Here is a 19,140-nt window from a genome sequence, read left to right as displayed (position 1 = left end):
CTACATATGATCAAATAATACTGTTACCTGAGAAAATGGGACTATTTGTGAGTCTAGAACTGAGTACGTGGTTAAGTGCACTGCTAGTCAGCAGCCGTAAGCAATTTTCTCCCTTGCTTCATTTGAATTTATCTTAGGTGTTTAGTAATGCCTGCAATAGCTGGCTGAAGGCTCTGCTGTGGTTTTGTAGGAATTTGGGAGCATATGCAAGATGCTGGAGGAGGTGAGCACACTGAGGTAACATGCTCTTTGCACATATATATAAATATATATATGTGATATGGTAATGTGCAACTAGTATCAAAAATTCTTCCTCAGATATGGCATGCTGTTTTAACCTCTCAGATATAACTAATTTAACTCTGTACAGATTCTGTTGAACAGTAAAGCCTATAAAATTTTGAGTATTAATAGATTTTTGTCGTGTAAAATTTTGGTACTGTATTGTACTCCATCAAACGGAAAGCAGCTTTGAACTAGTGGATTGTCCACCCACGTAAGAAATCAAAAAGGTGTGGTTACAGAGTAGTTTGGGCAAAGGAAGGGAAGGGCCATAGCTTTGATCTAAGCAATTGCAGAAAAGGGGAAGAATTGTCCTGTATACGGTATAGACAGGACTATGCAGGCAAGAGAAAGCAAAAGTGAGAAGCACTTGGAGAAGACAACTTGGTACTTCATACCTCACATTTGGGTTTCTCTGGCAAAGACTGTGAGGACAAATTTAAACAAAACCAAGGGAAGATTTTTTTTTTCCTTAAATCTACACAAATTCCTGGGGCAAATTTTTAACAACAGTATTTCCAAAAGGAAGTAAGTGGTATATCGAATGGTAGTTGAGGTTCTGATTTTGCCCAGCAGCATTTATCCTAGAACTTTCTCGGTTCTGTCATGGCAATACCTTCCACTTTCCCAGGAAGCAGGCCTTGCAGGAGCCCTGTTAGACTGGGGCTACTATCCCCAAAAGGATAATGGATCTTATACTAAATATGCAAAACTTAAATGCACACTTGCTCATTTCTGCCTGGGGGTGACAAGGCTGCCCTGTCAGCCCTGTTCTAGCTGTGATTTGAGTCATGACACTCTAGGGCTCATGATGTTGTTGGCACATGATGCTCTGGGGATGATGTTGGGAACCCTGGTTTAAATGCAACCCTACCCACTCTACACTAAACGTAAAGTGGTGTTTAGGAGCCTGCTTTTTAAAAGCTTGCCGACTGACTCATTCTATAATAGAAACTCTACTCCTAAATTGCTCCTCTGATCTGTGTCTTCATTTCATAGCACAGGAAAATTTTCAGCATTGCTCCTTAGCGTTGTCAAGCTGCAAGGCCTGCTAATGGCCAGTTTGGCCCCTGGCGTGGGGAGTAGGTTGATCACTTCTCATTCGCCAAAACAGAAAGCAAAGAAAGCAACAAAATAGGATACAGATCCCAGTGATGTGATGAAGGCTATACAGGAAATCAATCCTGTGAAAATTTTAGAGATTCTGAATTATTTTTCTGCCTTAAATTGTTTGAAAATTTGAAATTCAAAAATATTTTTATTTTTTGGGGGGAGTCATGCAGGTAATTTCAATCTCATACTTCAATTTCTAAAAGCTTTTTTCATATATAAATTTCTAATAATCATTTGACTGAAAAAGAAAGTATCTGATTTTGATAAAAATCTTTGAGTTGGGACTTTATCAGACTCAGCCCACTTTCCTGACAGTTTTGGTCTGTAATTGGTATCTTTGGGGAAAAGTATTCTAAATCTTCTCCAAGTTTGATAATGGTATACACATCTTCCTTTTTAAATTGCTTTTCTTCCTTTTTCACATTTTTTTCTAAACATTGTCAAGATGCATAGGTCAAAAATTTGAAAAGTGTGCAATGTCAGAGAGAGCCTTGCATACACAATATATTACTTTTCCTGAGAAAAATAAGCGTGTTCTTTCTATTATTTTTCCCCAAAGGCACTGGCTTTCACAGTGGAAGTCTGCAGAATGCCCCAATTTTGAAGATCTAAATGGGGTAAAAATTAGGGAAAGGCTTCCTGGGCTGCGACTGGGGGGCCGCCGGGAGCCGTGGGCTGGCCCGGCACGGCACGGCCGGGCCGCCTCTCGCGGGGTCCTGTTGCGCCCGGCGAGTGAGGGCCACGGCGAGGAGCACCCGACGAGCCCGTCCCGCCAACACCAGTGCGAGCTGGGGGGTGCAGAAGGGGAAACTGGGGCTGCCAGGGCTGTAATCCCGCGCGGACACGGGCAGCTGTGTTGCGATGGCGGTTTTGGGTAAAAGAGAGGTTTGCAAGTGCTCTTGTCTGAGACAAATCAGGAAAATAAGTCATTTCCTGAAAAAAAAAAAAAAAAAAGATTACAGGACTGCAGAAACTAGCTCTGTAGCAGCAGATTGGATCAGAATAAATGACTTAATAGGCCTTTTTATTACTAATATCTATAAATCATGTGAAGATCCCAAAAATTTCAATGATCTTGTCTATTGTAGCTTGTCACAAATGCTGTAACGCATCATTATGTTATCTGAATAGCATAAAATAATTCCACAAAGAATTAAAGGCAGGGCACATCTGGTATGCCTAGACTAGGAAAATAGGTTACATTTGAAGATGTTAGCTCTTCCCTAGAGTTGCTCATGACCAGTTAACATATTTTTGGAAGTATTAAATTGCATTTACACTTGGAGCAAAATCATGTTTAAATTGCTATTAACTAACACATTTTCAAGTGTGGCGTATTTTTCCTCGTTAGAAGTGGCTGTTACCAGCTCAGCTGTCACTAACATGAGAGAAGATGTATAAAATATGAAGAAGTAGGAAATGTTAGAGGAAGCTTTTTTATTATCCCCAATATTTGGTTTGGGTTTATTTCATCTGTTGGCTGCAGATTCGTATAATCTCCTTTACTGAACCCAGTGTACACCTCCATTGAAGAGGGCGGTAAGTAGGCTGGGAAACATAGGATTTCTTTGTAATTGCCTCCATAACAAACCCCACAGAACAGATAAGTCTAGAAAGTCTTCATCGTTGCATCTCTATTTTGATGAGAAGCTTTCTGTGTTGTTTTACTGAACAAAGAGTTTGATAGGTGTGAATTACTAGAACTGCCTTGCCATCAGTCGTCTGAATAGCTACAAAATACTCAGACTTGTCATTGCTTCCACCTGGAGCTCCAGTGCGGCCCCATCCCCGGGCTGGAGCGCTGCAGCCGCGCACCTGCTGCTGCCCAGCGGCACAGCCGCTGGTGCCTGGCACTGAGCAAAAGTTTGACAGAAATTGGGAAACTTTTTTGAAGCACGGTTGCAGGTGGCCTCTGTCTAGCTCTGTCTGGCAGGCGCCTTCGCTCCCGCTGGCTTCCCAGCCTGCCCGCAGCACTCCTGCCCTCCCCGGCGGCGTGCGCGCTGGCTGGTGCATTGCCCACGGTGGCCCCCAGCCGTCTCCCAGCCCCCGGTGGCTGGACTTGCGTGACTGCCTGCATCCTGTGGATGGTGAAGCAACCTTCTCTGCAATGCCTGGTTCCCTCCTGTTTTCGTGCAGGTTACCCTGATGTAAGCCAAAGTGCCAGCCTATGTATCAGTAAAGACAGTTGGAAGCAGTAAAGAGTGAAGAGTTGAATTTCATTACGGCAGCGAACAGGCAATGTAAGTTTGAAGAATTAAGCTGTCCACTGGGATCCATCACCACTAAAGGCGAAGAGCTTGTCTGTGTGCACAAGAGGCAGCAAGCTGGCACGGGGAGAGCGCTGCGGTGGCTGCTGGCACAGGGGGATCCACTGAATGGATTTATGGACTCCACTTAGGAGGACAGAAGTCTTAGGGGAAATCAGAAGCTCTTATTCCAACATTTGCTGAATGAACTGAAAGTCTAATATATTTGACCTAAGTCTTTGCTGATCAAAGGTGAGAAGTGTTTATTTATTAAGTCTCAAAATTGTCAAGATTTAGGACTCAAATTCCTGTTTACTGTCAGTAGCACTAACTACCTCATGGTAGTAGGTAGAGGCTGATTTCTGTAACACTGAGAAGCTACATAATGCCTAAAACCCTGCCTTTACTAGGATAAAGTGTTCGTTTTTTATTGTATATTAAATTCAAACTTTGGTTTTACCTCCTGATGTAAGTTAAAATTATTGTTCACCTTGTCTGCAAAAAGAGACATAACATTTTTGCTGGCATTTCATTTAAATAGCTATTTAAATAACTATTTGATGTATAAACTGCCTTTTTCCTGTTTCCACTTATCTATGAGAATTACTTTTCTGTTAATTAGTTTTGTATTCACATTAGACTGACAAATAATTTCTAAGAATAAAATCTGTCAGTAAAATATCAGTAGACAATTCACTGCGATATGCTGGTACTTAAGGGCAGTATGCATGTTCAAGGACATTGCATTTTAACGTGCATCTCTTGCCTTTGAAGCAGCTTGTTTGCAACCTGCTAAGGGAACACAAGTTTGAACAAGAAGCCCCGAGTCAGAAGTCACAGGGTAAAGAACCTCAAAACAACCAGTTGCTCACGTATAAAAAGGTCATCTTCTGCAAAGGAAAAAGTAAAACACAGGCGAGCAGCAGTGCTGTGACTCAGAGACGGAGACATCCCAGGGAGTCAGGCTGGTGTGGGCAAGGAATATAATTCTCTCTGATGCCTCTTCGTGTCTGTTATTTCTTTGTGCATATAGTGCTCAGGAGCCATCTGAGAGCTTAATTTTGTTATAGAAAGTAAAAATTGGAGATCTGGGAAGAGAATGAACAAAAATGGTGATGAAGAGTTCAATAGTTCAATTTGACCTCATGGGTTAAAGGTTCTCTTAAGAAGAGTTGATAGATGCCAGAAGATGAAGAATTGCATTCCTCACAGATGGCTCAGTTGCACAAATAAACTGACCTAATTTGTCAAATAAAGGGATAAAACTGTCATTGACTTGTCCAAGGGCTTTACAGCAATTCGATAGCTGACATATCCAAATACTAATTTTCATACAGGAAGACAGTATTTAGAGAAGCAAACATGGGGATGCAGGCTGGAAACCGTTTGAGTTCTGATGCATTTGCAATACTGTATTTGAATATCCTTTTTTTAGTTTCTTTCTTTCAAAATCAAGATGAAAATTAGTTAATGTGCATGAGTATTAATTAATACTAGCTGATCCAATTCTGTTTGAGCAGTAAGTATTTTTAGCTGCTGCTAATGATAATAGTTTTGTGAGTTTTTTAATAGTTTGATTGGATTTTTGTGATCTTCTGAGAACAAACATTGGCAATGGAATATCAGTCAGATGGTGTAGGGAGGGTTCAGATAACTTTTCTTCCTGGACAGTAAAGTGGCAAGAAGCTGCAGAGGTTACAAGATAAGGAAAAAAAAAAAAAAAAGAAAGAAAAACCACGGATTTTGTGGTTTAAGAACATGGTATAGCTGACATTTTCCAAGAGCTTCAGTGAAGACTGTTTTTTGCTCCTAGATGAAATATGAATAGTGAAGGCTTTGTGGAAGAAAGCAGAGAAAAAATAGTAAGTCAAAATCTTTTTTGGCAGTAAAGCAAGCCAACTGCAAATGCAACCCCATGCAAAGAGCAGCACGGAGCCGGTGAGCTGGTTGCCCAGATGTGAACTGGGAGCTGCTGACCTCAGAAGAGACACCCAAGCATGCAGCTCTTCGGGGGAACGCACCACTCAGGAGCATCATACAGATGTATCAGCAAGTTTGTGAAGAACTGAGTAAAAGCACAAAATACTGCATTTGGGTATGGAGATTTCTGTGTTAGATATGATGTAGCTATATGGTATAGCACTTCTGGGGATTCAGGTAATCTATGAATTAGTAGAAAACAATATAAAAGAAAATGCATTAGCAGAGTTGCTGACTCTTGTTTTATTCTCAATATTTTGTGTTCTTTCTGGAAATCTATTTCTAAAGGTTATGTTTGAGGGTTTTCTTTTGTTTTTTGTTTATTGCACTCATTGCTGCATAGTGAGGTCTTAAAACTTCTGGTACAGCAGAAGACAAAAGAACCAACAGATCATTTGTATTTGAAATCTCAGAGTTTTTTAAAGCCAATTTTCTGCTTTTTATATCTTGACTTATGTTTGACTGGCTGTGATACCATGCTGTAATAGTTCAGAGAGCGTAAAATATATGGAAGGGGTAGGTCAGAGACAGGGTGTGAAAAAGTATCTTAAACCAAGGCTGTGACTTTGTTAACTATTGCGTATGCTTACCCTGCAGTGGATTTGGCCTCTTGAGCTCAGTCATCAAACACTTTGGGGATATGGATCATCTGGGGTAAGCTGAATCATCTAGTTAAGGCAAAAAAAGGAAGTCAGAAGTAATTGCGAGCTTGGAAGTATTTCTTGAAAGAAACTGTAAATGCCTCATGAGACTATGCATTTGAACTCATCTTTAAATAGAGATTGCTGTTATATGTGTTGCTGTATGTATGTATATGTGTGTGTGTAATATATGTATAACATGTTGTAAGTGATCAGATGCTAGTAATCATACTGAGGAAAAACATTTGATCTATTTAGCATCTATATCTACAGCTGTGTGCTGCTCAGAAAGACCCAGTTGCTCCGCAGGCTGTATTTTGTTCACCCCAGGGAGTTTTCTTCCCATCTTTCCTACTGTGCAAGATGGCTCATTGCTTGTGCTCTCACACATCTTTTAGTCAAAGATTTGCAGAGACAGTCTTACTAGGTCTCATTTACTGTTGCATTTCTGCCAGTTTAGACTGCGATAATCCTGGTCAGAGCTGTAATGCAGCATGGCTTACAGAATTTCATCATGTTTTTAAAGTTTACAAAATGTTGTTCATATAGAAGAGTGGTTGCTTTTCTTTAAGATATTAAACTTTTGATTTACAGGGTGAGTAGGAGTTCAGGAGTGCAAAGCAGGATGGGGGAGCATGGCTCAGGTGGAAAGCAGCGGCAAGGAAACGGTGAGTGTCTCACCAAGGTTTGTCTTTTGCTTCAAAACACAGGGAAGAATCATAAAAACATTTGAATTTTGGTACAAAAAAGATTTTAGCATTTTGGAGCTCTCTATCTATGATATGCTTCTACAGTATCTGGGCTCTAGTGCCGGTCTCTATGTGCAATGGTAACCATGAGACTTGTGAATCAAGATTTTCTTAACAGTTGTGAAACCACAACCTTTCTCTAGCTCATTGCAGCTGAAGTCTTTCATTTGGCTGAATATCTGAATTACATAAAATAGAAGAAAATCAAGAGGCTACAACAGAAAAATGCGGAAGGATTTTGTGGTTGTAAACTGGTTCATGCTCCACACCATTGTTTTCCTGCGCTATGAGGTGCGTCAGTATGACGTTTTAAGTGTCTGTAAGTGTCCATTAAGTCCCCCCCAGAACCTGCTGGATTTCATTGCTGAGGGAGGTGCATTTCAGGAACTCAGGGAGATTCAACCCACGAACACAGCAGCTGAGGATCTGAAACCAGGGAAAAATTACATCTCTTGGAACTTCATTATTGACAGCTAATTTATTTGCTGGTGCATCAGCGCTAGAGTCATTACAGAAACATTAATTTGGAATGACCGAGAAGTCCTTGTTGATGCCTAGTTGCCTTCAGTCCTTGGAGCAGCACCAGTAATATCTTTTTGTGTATGGCAAACCTAGACTTCTAATGGGAGTCTAAGAAATGTAGATTGCCAGAAAGAATTCCTCCTACATGTGTCTATAAATGGTCCTCACAGTGTTAGGTATCACAGTCGTGCAGGCAAGCAGAAAAGTTTTTTTGATTAAACTTACTGGCGTATCTCTGGTGTGGGCGTATCTGAAATCTGCATGCACAACATTCTCTCTAGCTAAGCTGCTGTGAACTCTTCTGCATATGCTACAACTTTCGTGCGAAGATACTGCCCACGTTTTCTAAAGCTGCAGATATTTTGGCCATGTTGCTGGCAGGACTGTGTCTGTCTGTATGTTATCATTGCAAGTTTTCCCAAATAGATGCACATATGCCACAACTGAGATCATTTTGCAGGATTATGGCTACTCAGTCATGATGGCATATTTATTAGAGACAAATTATATACACAACCTGTAGGTATAGGATTTATTGTACTTCCCACATGTACCATCTGGCTGTCACTCACAGACAGGGTAATGACCCATCTGGATTGGCACTGTGAGCATGAAGCTTCAGAGGAAGCTTGCCCTTGCTTTAGATGCTGCTCTCTCCATCAGCAGACCTCTTCAGTTTGGTTATGGTGCCAGGCCTGCAGCTACATTAGCTGAGACCAGCTTTCTTAAACAGCACCCCTGCCAGCAATGGGGTGGGCACCACTTGTACGTTTATGAGGAGGGGACTAAAAGAACTGGTGAAGGAGAGGAAGCAAAACTCTTGAAGTAAAGCAAAAAAGCTTTGAGAACCTCGTCTGCATTCTAGGAGGTTTAGGGTGCGCTGGTGTCCCCCAGCCAGGCTGGCGGGCTGCCATCTCGGCCAGCTGCATGCACAGCCTGGCACCATTCTGCAGCGCGGCTGATTGCTTCCCTGCTCGCCAGGAATTTTCCATCACATGCATGACTCACAGTTGCTTCAGAAAGCCTGGGCACATCCATAACGTGAACAGCAGCAGAGCACACGTTTTATTCATTCTTAGCATTGCTCTGCAGGCAAGTCCCTGTCAGCCACGAGTTGCAGAGCTCCAGTTTCATTGTTTTATAGCCTCACAACCTGGATGTCAGCCATTGATTAGTTATTTTCTTAAAATTCATTTTCAGAAAAATAAATATTATTACACAAATATTTGTTATTTAAAGTGCTCTCAGCACATTTTCCTAGTCTTTTGAAAAATAAAGAATTATTAGTCTTCATCCATTTAACCAAGTAGAATTTCACCCAAATTTCCATTTATAAACCCTGAAGATTCCCTGACCTGTCTTTTCCAAATAATGCAATGGACCAATTGGGCTGATTTGTGGCTGATGTCCTCATATCAATAGACTATGAAAAAACCTCACATATTACAGAATAAAATGAACCTTGTTGAGACTTCGGTTTATTGGAGAGGGAGCTGTGAGTTTGTCTACCTTACACACCACCATCATATTTCAGAAGGACAGAAGCATTCTCCTATGTAGCCGAGAGGCAAAGCACATACGTTAGCATCATCATTTGCAACTGGAAAATGGAAACCTGGAAGGTTTCCAAATGGAAAATGGAAGGTCTGGAAGGCAGAGCTGGCTGTGGAGCTGGGATGAGCATCCCCATGCTGGTGAGCTGTTGCACGAGTGCTTGGCTGAGAGTGTCTCAAGGATCTCAGGTCTATGTGTGCTGCCCATGGAGAGACCAGGGCCTTCCGGCATAGCTGTGCTAACGCTGCCCAGATCAGTGAGAGCTGAGGACTCCAAATTCTGATTGCCTTATTTTAATTTTGTAATCATTTAACTCTAACTTATCTCTCTCCTGAAGCCACTGGCATTTCAAGAGAGGACAAGAATGAAAATGAGTTTGTCAGGACTTTTTTAAAGTAGGGAGTTCAGAAACCCATTCTAAATGTTTTCAGCTGCTTAACAGAAGCACTGGGCACAAGCTGCAATTGTGGATTACAAAATTTGCAGCTGCCCTTAACGCAGCTTCCTCACCCCAGAACGGCCTAGCTCTAACACAGAGGTTTTGACCTGCCCCTCTCTGACCTTGGAGGCTGTTCGATTGCAGGGACATTGTAATAGGAGCTGGGACTCCAGGTACAGCTGGCAAGGACCATGACGTTTTGGAGGATACCAAGTGTGAAGTGCTCCTGTGCTCTTATGTGGGGATTAAAGTGAACCTCTGTCTAATCAGACCATCCCTGCCTGTAAGTTAGTTCTCACCTCTGAGCTCAGCAGCAGGTGGGGACGGGACCTCCCATCGCATCATCTCTCAGATTGACAATTTCAAAGCAGACTGTACAACGTGATAAGTTTGTGTGCGCTTTCTTGTTGTGAAGCGTCACAAAGCACTTTCACATTGAGAGCTCATCTGTCAGTCCCTAATTGCTTTGCTTCCGGAGGAAGACAAAGATGAGCTGCTGCCTGGCACGGTGAATTAGTGTTGCCTCTTCCACGGTTCTGCTTCTGCTGCCCTCTCCTCTAGTTAAAGCCTGTAGCAAAGCTATAAAGTGTAACAACAAATGTATGAAATGCACTAAGTTTCTGAAATCCAGAGCATGAAGAAGTTTGTAGCCTTACATATCTACTGCATAGTTAATGAAAGCTTTAAATATCATTAAAAATCATGAGGAAATCAATAGACACATTTAATGACCTGCTCTTGAAGGATGGCTTGAACTATAGCAACTGTTGACGGGGCTATAACACTAATAAACCAGTGAAACCCAGCTCTCCAAGCACTTCCTCTAGGGGCTATTTGCAGGTGATGGTGGGACATAACCTGTATCGGTCATGGAAACAACATGCACTTACGAATTGATTACCAGACAACAAACTGAAATACCTAAAAGCATCTGGTTATGGTGGGTGAGCTCTTGTGTCCAGTAAGGCTTAGAGGAGTTTGATCTCTTGCTTCGAAGGGACACCACAGGCCAAATGGCTGGTGCTCAGCATACACCAAGTGTGGGAAACATTCATCTAGCTAATGCATGTGGAAAACGCTTGCTTTAACCTTTGTCAGCGCCCTCTCTTGAAGATATCTGTGGTAACTTCTGGCACTTGCAGAATTAGACTACACAGTATTAGGGTAGGAGTAACAACAGACACACTTCAAGCTGGAATGTATAATCAAAAAACCCCAGTCTTTAAGACACGTGGCACAATCCCTCTGCTGCACTGAACACTGGCGAGATCTTAACTAGAAAACTGCAGCCGGCTTTTTTTCACCACAGAATAGTGGGGCAGATAGAGAGGTCCAGAGGCCAGCAACAAGCATGATGGAGGCTACGAAGTCACATGGAGCTGCAGAGAAAATGCAGAAGCCCTGGGGCTGATCAGTGCTGCAGATAAAGGATGGAGAGGCAGCTTGTGATATGCACTGGACTGCTGGGGAGAAAAGAGGAATAATCTGTTCTCTGTATCTTAAAAATGCAGCAAGGATGATTTAAGGCAATCATCCATTATATTTTTTCAATGGTAAGGGGAGTTTTAATCATTTGAATAGATTGTCCTGTGAGGACTGGGATTCTTGGGGAATTTTTCTAAATAGGTTAGGCAAACAGTAGTGAGAAAAGACAGATAGAGATGATCCTAACCAAGGACTAGATGACCTTCAGAGTCCTTTCCATGCCTGTTTTCAGTGACTTAAGAGGACAAGATAAAGAACCTTTTCTGCATGTCCAGATTTGCAGAGCGAAAATCTTCTATTTGTAGTAGAATGTCAATTCTGCGAAATCCAATAATTATTGATTTCATCTGCCTCACTTGAAATACCATTTTCATGAATTCCAGATATTTGATTTAGTTTAATTTGATTTGATTCTTTTTATATTTACCTCTCTAATGCACAGACTTAAAGATTGTCAAAGAAAGAAAACAAATATATTTTAAGATTAACATGTTAAGCAAAATCCAAGTGAAGTCACCCGCAGTTCTTTTTTTAGCTCTTTTATTACTTGTTACTTGTTGTGACAGTACTGTTCCTTCCGCTTATCCAAGAATAGAAAAAAGTCTCCCAGGAACATAAACTGAAAAATGTGCTTCCTGAATCTTAATAATAAGAGTGAACTTTGCAGGAGTCTGTGAAGGGGAAAAACACCTTCAGCATATTTTCTTTGTGTTGTCTTTACTGACCATGACTAGTACTGTTCTTTTTTTCTTGAACTGTTACGCTTTCTGCTATATAAAATAGCTATGGACTTTATCCATAGGTAGGAGATAAATTGAGGCTAAATCCAAAGCTTTTTGAAGTCAGTGAAAAGAGATCCATTGCATCCATCTAATTTTTAATACAGATCCAGGCAGGGATGGACGTGATGCAAGCTGCTCCCAGAGGAACTTTTGCACATGTTTTCTCCTGTCATGCAGACTTTCCTGGAAGAAGAAGGACAAATGGTTCCTGCTGATGAAAGAGGGCAGGCTGCAGATCCTTACCCCCAGCTGAAAGTCCTCCTCCTCTCCTCCCTGCAGAGGCTGAGGAGGTTGTGAGTGAACCCCAGCAGTGCAGGCTCAAAACACTGGCACTAAATTTACTTCCAATAGCAAAAATTTCAGCTTTTGAAAGGTAGGCAGTGATGTACATTTCTGCAGATCTCATGGGCTGGATGACCCAATACTGCTGACTTGAGCAGGAAATCCATTATTTTGGTCTTTTGAACATACACATATTGTGCATTGAACTAGTGTTGTTCATTTATTTCTCAAAACCAAGAAAATCAGGGCATAATTGTTTTTTTGACTTGCTTCTGGGTGCCTATTGGCAGCCCTTGCTCGTCTTATCTCTTGGGCAGGAAGCAGGACAAAACTCATTCACATAACATCCATGGAAAGTGGACTGGCTGGAAACTTGAATAATTATGAAAAGAATCAAAAATGCTCCAAAATATTTTAATCATTCCAAAGTGGGAAAATGCATTGCACTCAGATATCATTAGATGCACATTTAAATTAATATTCAATATATCATGTTTGACAATATGGAAATATATTCTCTTTGGTGCTTGGAGAGTCTGGAGACTTGAAAGTATCACTTTTCTCAGCTTTACTGGCTGTTAAATCATGGTTTGCCTCCTGCTTGTCAGAATCTGCAGTATTTCAGCTGTTTCCTTTTGAGGAATTCCTGAAGGGGGGGGAGATTTTCATTTATTTTTGTTTAAATAATAGCAATAGATTCACAGTAAATCCCATTACCTGATGACAAGGAAAAACTGCAATGTGGAGGTACACAAATGTCCCTGACTGTGCCCTGTGACACAAAATGACCAAAATGTGGAGATTTCATCAGCAACTTGCCACTGGCCAAGAGCTGAGCATCACTTTTTTGTAACATCCCTGTCAAGCACAGCAGCTCGGTGAGCCTGGATCCTGACACATGAGCGTCACCTCAAGCTGAAGAAATGTTTGCATAGGATGGTCTCCCATCCCTGATGGAGACCAAGAGAAGACCAGCTGCTTTCAGGGGAAGTGTAAGAAAAACGGCAAGTAAAGAGTGATCCTTACCAGTTAACCTGTATTAGCTTCCAGCAAAGACTAGTTTAATCTCTGTGACAGAGATTGTATTTGGGCCACCGCATTTGTGTATGCATTGGAGATGAGGTTACTTGAGCTTGTTTGTCTGCTTCCATTGATTGGCCATGACAGTCTGTGCTCAAAACTGGTTGCAAGCTAATGATGCTCACATGGTTATATATTTTCTTAAGAAATAGTATATAAACATACATGAATATTTTATACATGCAGTAGTATATATAATATATACAGTAGTACAAACAGCTAAAACCTTCTTCCTTTTCATATCATGTTTCCATATTTTTAATCCAATATCCAGCTCAGTATTATATTTTACTGATTTAAATTTCTTTTTTTTTTTTTTCCCCCTTAGTTTAGTTTAATTATAAGAGTAGACCAAGATGATGTGGCCACCACTGAGTGCATTGCCTGCCTGAGGCAGGAGGTTGACGTACAATGGTGCAAGGATGTGTCCCTGGAGTGGCCTCATTCGAGGGGGTGCCTTTGGAGATGCTTCACCAGGACTGGCTTCAAGGCTGCCATCCCCAGAGGGTGCTGCACTGTCCTCCCAGTGATCAGCGAGCGCAGCCTGCGACGAAACATCACTCTAGAGGTATTGTTTCCCCCTTTCAGGCATCTCCTCTCTAAATTTGATGTGGGATCTGTTCTGGTCAGGATGTTGTTGTCCTACCTCATTCTTCGAGTATTTTTGCAAATAGAACTACATACACCAGGCTCTATTAGGAGAGCTATATCTGTGCTAACCAGGTCTAGCATGGTATCTTTGATAAGGGATCACTGCTGTACAACTCATAAAAGGGTTTTGAATTCAGCAAATTACTCAATATTGCAGTTACTCAGGACCAGATAAGGCCAGACTGACTTGATCAGAAAATTGTTCTTATTTGTTCTTATTTTTATTTGAGTACATTCAAGCCTTAGCTACACTCATCCAAACTGAAATACAAGGCATTTGCTGGATAGGATGCTTCTCTTCCTCTCATGTTGCAGCCAGTGTGCTCTGCCAGCATCTGGCATACTGTATAGTTAGTGAAATGGATTGCTTCTTAATTAACAGTTAATGGGAAAATATTATGTGATGCAACCTACTTAGCCCTCATGAATGAGAGAGCAGCACAAGGCCATGGTCCCTCCCTGGCACTGCGGGAAGGGACAAGTCTTGTGCCATGAAGGGGGCTCAGGCCTGGGACCTGTTGCTCCTCCTGGGCTGCAGGAGGTCTTCATTGGCTTTCCACCAGGAGAAAAGGTCTTACAAGACATAGCTGTTTTGACAAGATAACACCATTAATAATGCCATGGCAGACACTGCTTTACCCTGCAGGATGGTGTGGAGAAGTCACTCTACTTAGATGTAGCTGAGTGTGAACAGATGATGTAAAAGCCCCAGAAATGAAAGAAAAAATACAACCTGTCAGACATCCTGCTCTCAAACATGCTTGTTCTTCTCACAGTACATACTCTGTCCCCACTTAAGACAATAGCAGTTCTGCATTTGATGCACTAGGATCAAATCTTAGTAGCCTTATTCTTAGCTCCTCAATAAAACTTCACCACAACTGATTGTATTTCACCGCCAGATTTCAGGTACATTTGAAAAACAACAATTTCAGCACATGAAATTTGATTTATTCTTGACAGTCTCACAACTATTGTATTGATTAGATGAAATAATTTTGCATAAATGTGGTAGCCACAAATGACATCTTACACAAAACAGGTTAAAATACTTCAGTAGGTTTTTTCCCACAACTATATTTTGACTGAACTTGCAAAGATGTCATCTTCATGGTCAATAAACTAAGCTATTAAGTACTTTATACTTCAACCATAACTGAACTTTATAGGAAAGCACCAGTTATGGAATGCCAACATTTGTAAACTAATTAACCCTGAGTGCATAGCCATTTGCAATTGGAAACAATATATAGCCACAGCTATAAAGTCTGTTTTATGCTTCTGTGAATATTTGTGAACCAAAGAGCAGAAAAGTCATTAATACTTATTTTCTGCTAGCTTTTAGAGCTTAGAATTATCTCATTAAGCACTGAAGGAGATAGGAGTTCACAGTAAGAAACCTCAGCTATCTAAACTTACAAATAATTGTAGGAAGTATTCTTAATGCTTTCTAAGGACTTAATGTTCATTATTTAGTTTCAAAGACATCTTTTTTTTTCGTTATAACTTATCCTTTCTCTCTTTTTTCTTTTTTAAAATTTCAGTTTCTGTTCAAACTCTTTACATTTTAATAGCTGGTTTTATACCTTTGGATTTCTAGCTTTTACTTCTGGCTACCAGTGCCACTTATATTTCAATGTTTGTACGGTATACATGTTGAGATACATCAAAAAGTACTTTGCATCTTGATATTTATTTTGTGTTTGTGCAAAGTTTAAATCCTTTGAGTTAATGTAACTTTCTTACATGTGCTGACTACAATTTGAAGAAAGTCTATCAAAAATGTCAACAGCAGTATGAGTGTGTGAATGGCAACTGAAGCCTTTACTTGAACATAATCTAATTGTAGCATTTTGGGTGAAAAGTCTTCTTGGATAAATCTGTGTTTAACAGAAATGCCACTAAGAAATACTCTTTCTTTTTATAGATTACTGATGCCTGTGGCAAATTCTCTCTTATGGATGTGAGCATTACGGAAGGTTTTCTCATCCGAGGGTGACCATAGAGCTGTAAATACACTGAGTGCGGTGTTACCCTGGTGTTAGTGTAGAGAATTGACATTGATGCTGATGGAGATACAGCGCTGTGAAGTTTGGCTAAAGGACAGTATGTCTCCAACCTATTCATCCTTCTTTTTTGTGGTTTAGTCATAGTAATTCAGGCTTTGTAGGAATTATAAAAGATTTCTAACAGCTTAACAGAGCTTGAGGACCAGACTAAGTCTTACGTTGGCCTGCTCTTTCCCCACGCACTCAGCAAGTTATGATGAATAAGTTCCTCAGCACAGAGCTCCGGCGCTCAGCTGCACGTCCCCGTGTATTTCAGGGGATTTGTCAGGACTGGTGCAGCTTTGAAGCCAGCTGTTCTGGATAAGTGCACTCTAAAAACACCCCAGGCATGTTTCCACGTGAGCACGGGGTACAGCGTGAACACAAGAGCTTGGCAGAAGGTAGAGGAAGCAATTTCCTAACAATTTCTTCTGCTGTAATCACAGTACAAAATAATTGCTTCATGCTACAGGAGCACTTTTCAGGTCATGTGTCTCCTTTCATCTAGTTTCTACTGTATGCTCTCCCCTACATTTATGATTTTCTTTCACTTGTTTTAACCTGGGACCATCAGCTTGTGATGCCAAAACTTCCCACTCAAAGCCTGCAGCAGCAGCTTTCAGTGCAGGGCGGTACCGTCATCTGTGCAAACCCAGCACAGGGAAGGGCACAAGGCCATGGAGCTACAAAGCACCATTTCTGACAGATGTTGTTCCAACGAGCTGCTAGAAAATGGAAAATTGATTGTTCTTTTTCTGACCTCTTGTACTTGGGATCTCTATAAATTGCCATCACCAGGCTCACTTCCTAAAAAATAAATTACGCTGCAGAATACTTGCTCAGGTGGTCTCAGATGCCTCACCTGAAATGTTCACCTAGAGCTAATTAAATATGGCCTCTTTAGCACTCAGCAACATAATCACAGGACAACACTGAGGATTTTTTTTTCTTTTAAAATCACAGGCATGATGCTGCCTGTCTAAACCCAGATCAGCAGCAGGATGTTAGTATGTTAAAAAAAGATTCAGCCACCAAGACCATAAATACCTGATAACTAACCTTCATCAGTAGCAACAGAAACTGTGAAGACAGCAATGGCAGATGTCCTTGATTTGGCCCTAGAAGATCTGTTGGGACATAGAAGATCTTTGCCCTTCTCTCTCTGACCCTCCTCAAGCCCCTTTTGCTGAGTGTTGGACAAGCAGAATCAATTTTTTTTGCAACACCTAGCAGTGGCCAACTGTTTTGTTCTCTGACTGTGTGAGCAAATTCTCCTGCTTCCAGTACTGCTTAAAATCAACTTTCTGATATTTTGCATGTAAAATACATTTCTGTGACATATTCTTTAAAAGTTGAAGTTGTTGATAGTGAGCTCTTTTGCTAGAGCATTCAGAGCAGAATGTATTAAGAGAAGCACAGTGAGAATTTCTTAGAAAAAAAACCCAAAAGTTAGAAAGCAGTCACAAGCTTGAGATTTTACTCGATTATTTTTAAAGGTTCTTGCCTGAAACAAAAATCCTCCCCCTCAACCCCACTGAGATACTTGTTATTAGATACCTGCAGCCCTTCTTGATTGAGAACTGCTCTCACAAGCGTGGAGGGACAAGAGAAAAGCACGGGAGTTGTTAGGGCTCTTCTCCACTCTGATGGGTGACAGCCAACATCAGGGCTTTCAAGGCCAATTCCCTGGGGGAGGAGAAAGGAAGGCGCCAGATCCACCGTTGGTGTGACTGTTAACTTGCGCCTTGGTGGTGGAATGAAGATGTTACAGGTGGAGTAGTCATAATTCTTTTATAATTCTTTCTTTTTGTAAACTTGACCCAGCACGAATCCCACAAGAATGTAATCTTCGGAGAGCAAAGGCAGCTTGCTAGAGACTCAGTTCTTTCCCTCCCTTCGTAATGCCTCACTCAATCAGTGAGTACTCAACATAATTGGATCCCAGTACATAGTTGAAGTTTATAGTGCTATTGCAGTGCAAATAAACATCTTCACCACAGCTGTGGTACTTAAAAGATGAGAAATGTGCTTACCTCCTATGAAAAAGAACATGCAAGATCTTCTGCAGTAGCAGGTGATTTCTGCTACAACAGAAACTGGAAACATCTCTTTTTGCTGGCTATTGACCTTTTTTTCTTTTTTAGCAAAAGAAAAGAAGCAGGCTAGTGTCAGTACAATGACAGTGCTGCAGGAAGGAAGGGTATATTTTAAGCAGTATTAAGAAGTCAACTTTTGCCGGTTGTTACCATTCCTTCTACTGCCTTATGCTGACTGTAGGCAAGATGGGAGATAACTGGTACTACTTACTGGTAAATGTTGATGAAGTCCAGTCACTACATACCCAAATCCCTCTGTACAAAAATCAATGATTATGACAAATACATTTCAGAGATCAGCTCTCAGGAGCAAAGAGAGTAACCTATCGATCAAAGATAGCACAGAAGTAAAACACACAAATTAGAGAAGAAAAGTGTAATGTATTAAGTAGGAGTTCATAAAAATCAAGTATTTCAGAAATGTTTTCTCTTAATTTTGACACCTCTTTTAACCTTCTTGAAAGTTATCTTGAAAGGGAATAAGTGATTTTCTTGAAAGCAGGTTTTATACATCATCATTTAATGCATGTTATTGCAATTACCATTTACCTAATGAACTCTTCAAACTTAATTAGCATAGTATGTGCCAATTTTGACAAGAAAAATTCAACCTGCTGTAACAGAAGTTTTGGGAAGTCACCCGTATTCTACAGATGGTTTGGGATGGGAAAGTCTTTTTTGCAGAATCTCAACAGTAGAAGCAACAGCTAATGTTTGTCTTAGCTTTTCTTTCAGTATTGCTGACAGTTTGCCAGTGCTGTAGATGAGGCTTGGGAGTGCTCATACCGCCTTAGTCTTGCAGACTATCTCGTCTAAGTTGCTTCAATATGAGCAAATGGTCATATTGTTTTAGCTTAGTCACAGACACTGAAAATACAAATGAAAATGAATTTGAGATGTAAATATCCACTTGGAGAAAGGCCAGTGTTATTGTTTTAACAGAACTGAGGGGTCTGCACAATATGGAAATTTTCTGAGATTTTGAACTGACCTTCAGTTTATATTTTTTACCTATAGCCTTGTGTTGCGTATAGATCCAAATTTATAAAACATTCATGCAGTCAGTATCCAAGAATAGAAGACATCAGCAGTCCTAGTAGAATCCTAATACGAGACTGTTCTTAGGAATTTCAGCGAAACACTTTGTTTAGAGCTGGCGTTTTGCAGACACAGTTTGTGTCCTGCATGCC

Source organism: Rhea pennata, chromosome 8, assembly GCF_028389875.1.
Source record: "Rhea pennata isolate bPtePen1 chromosome 8, bPtePen1.pri, whole genome shotgun sequence".
Lineage (NCBI taxonomy): Eukaryota > Metazoa > Chordata > Aves > Rheiformes > Rheidae > Rhea > Rhea pennata.
This window is presented reverse-complemented; position numbering follows the sequence as displayed.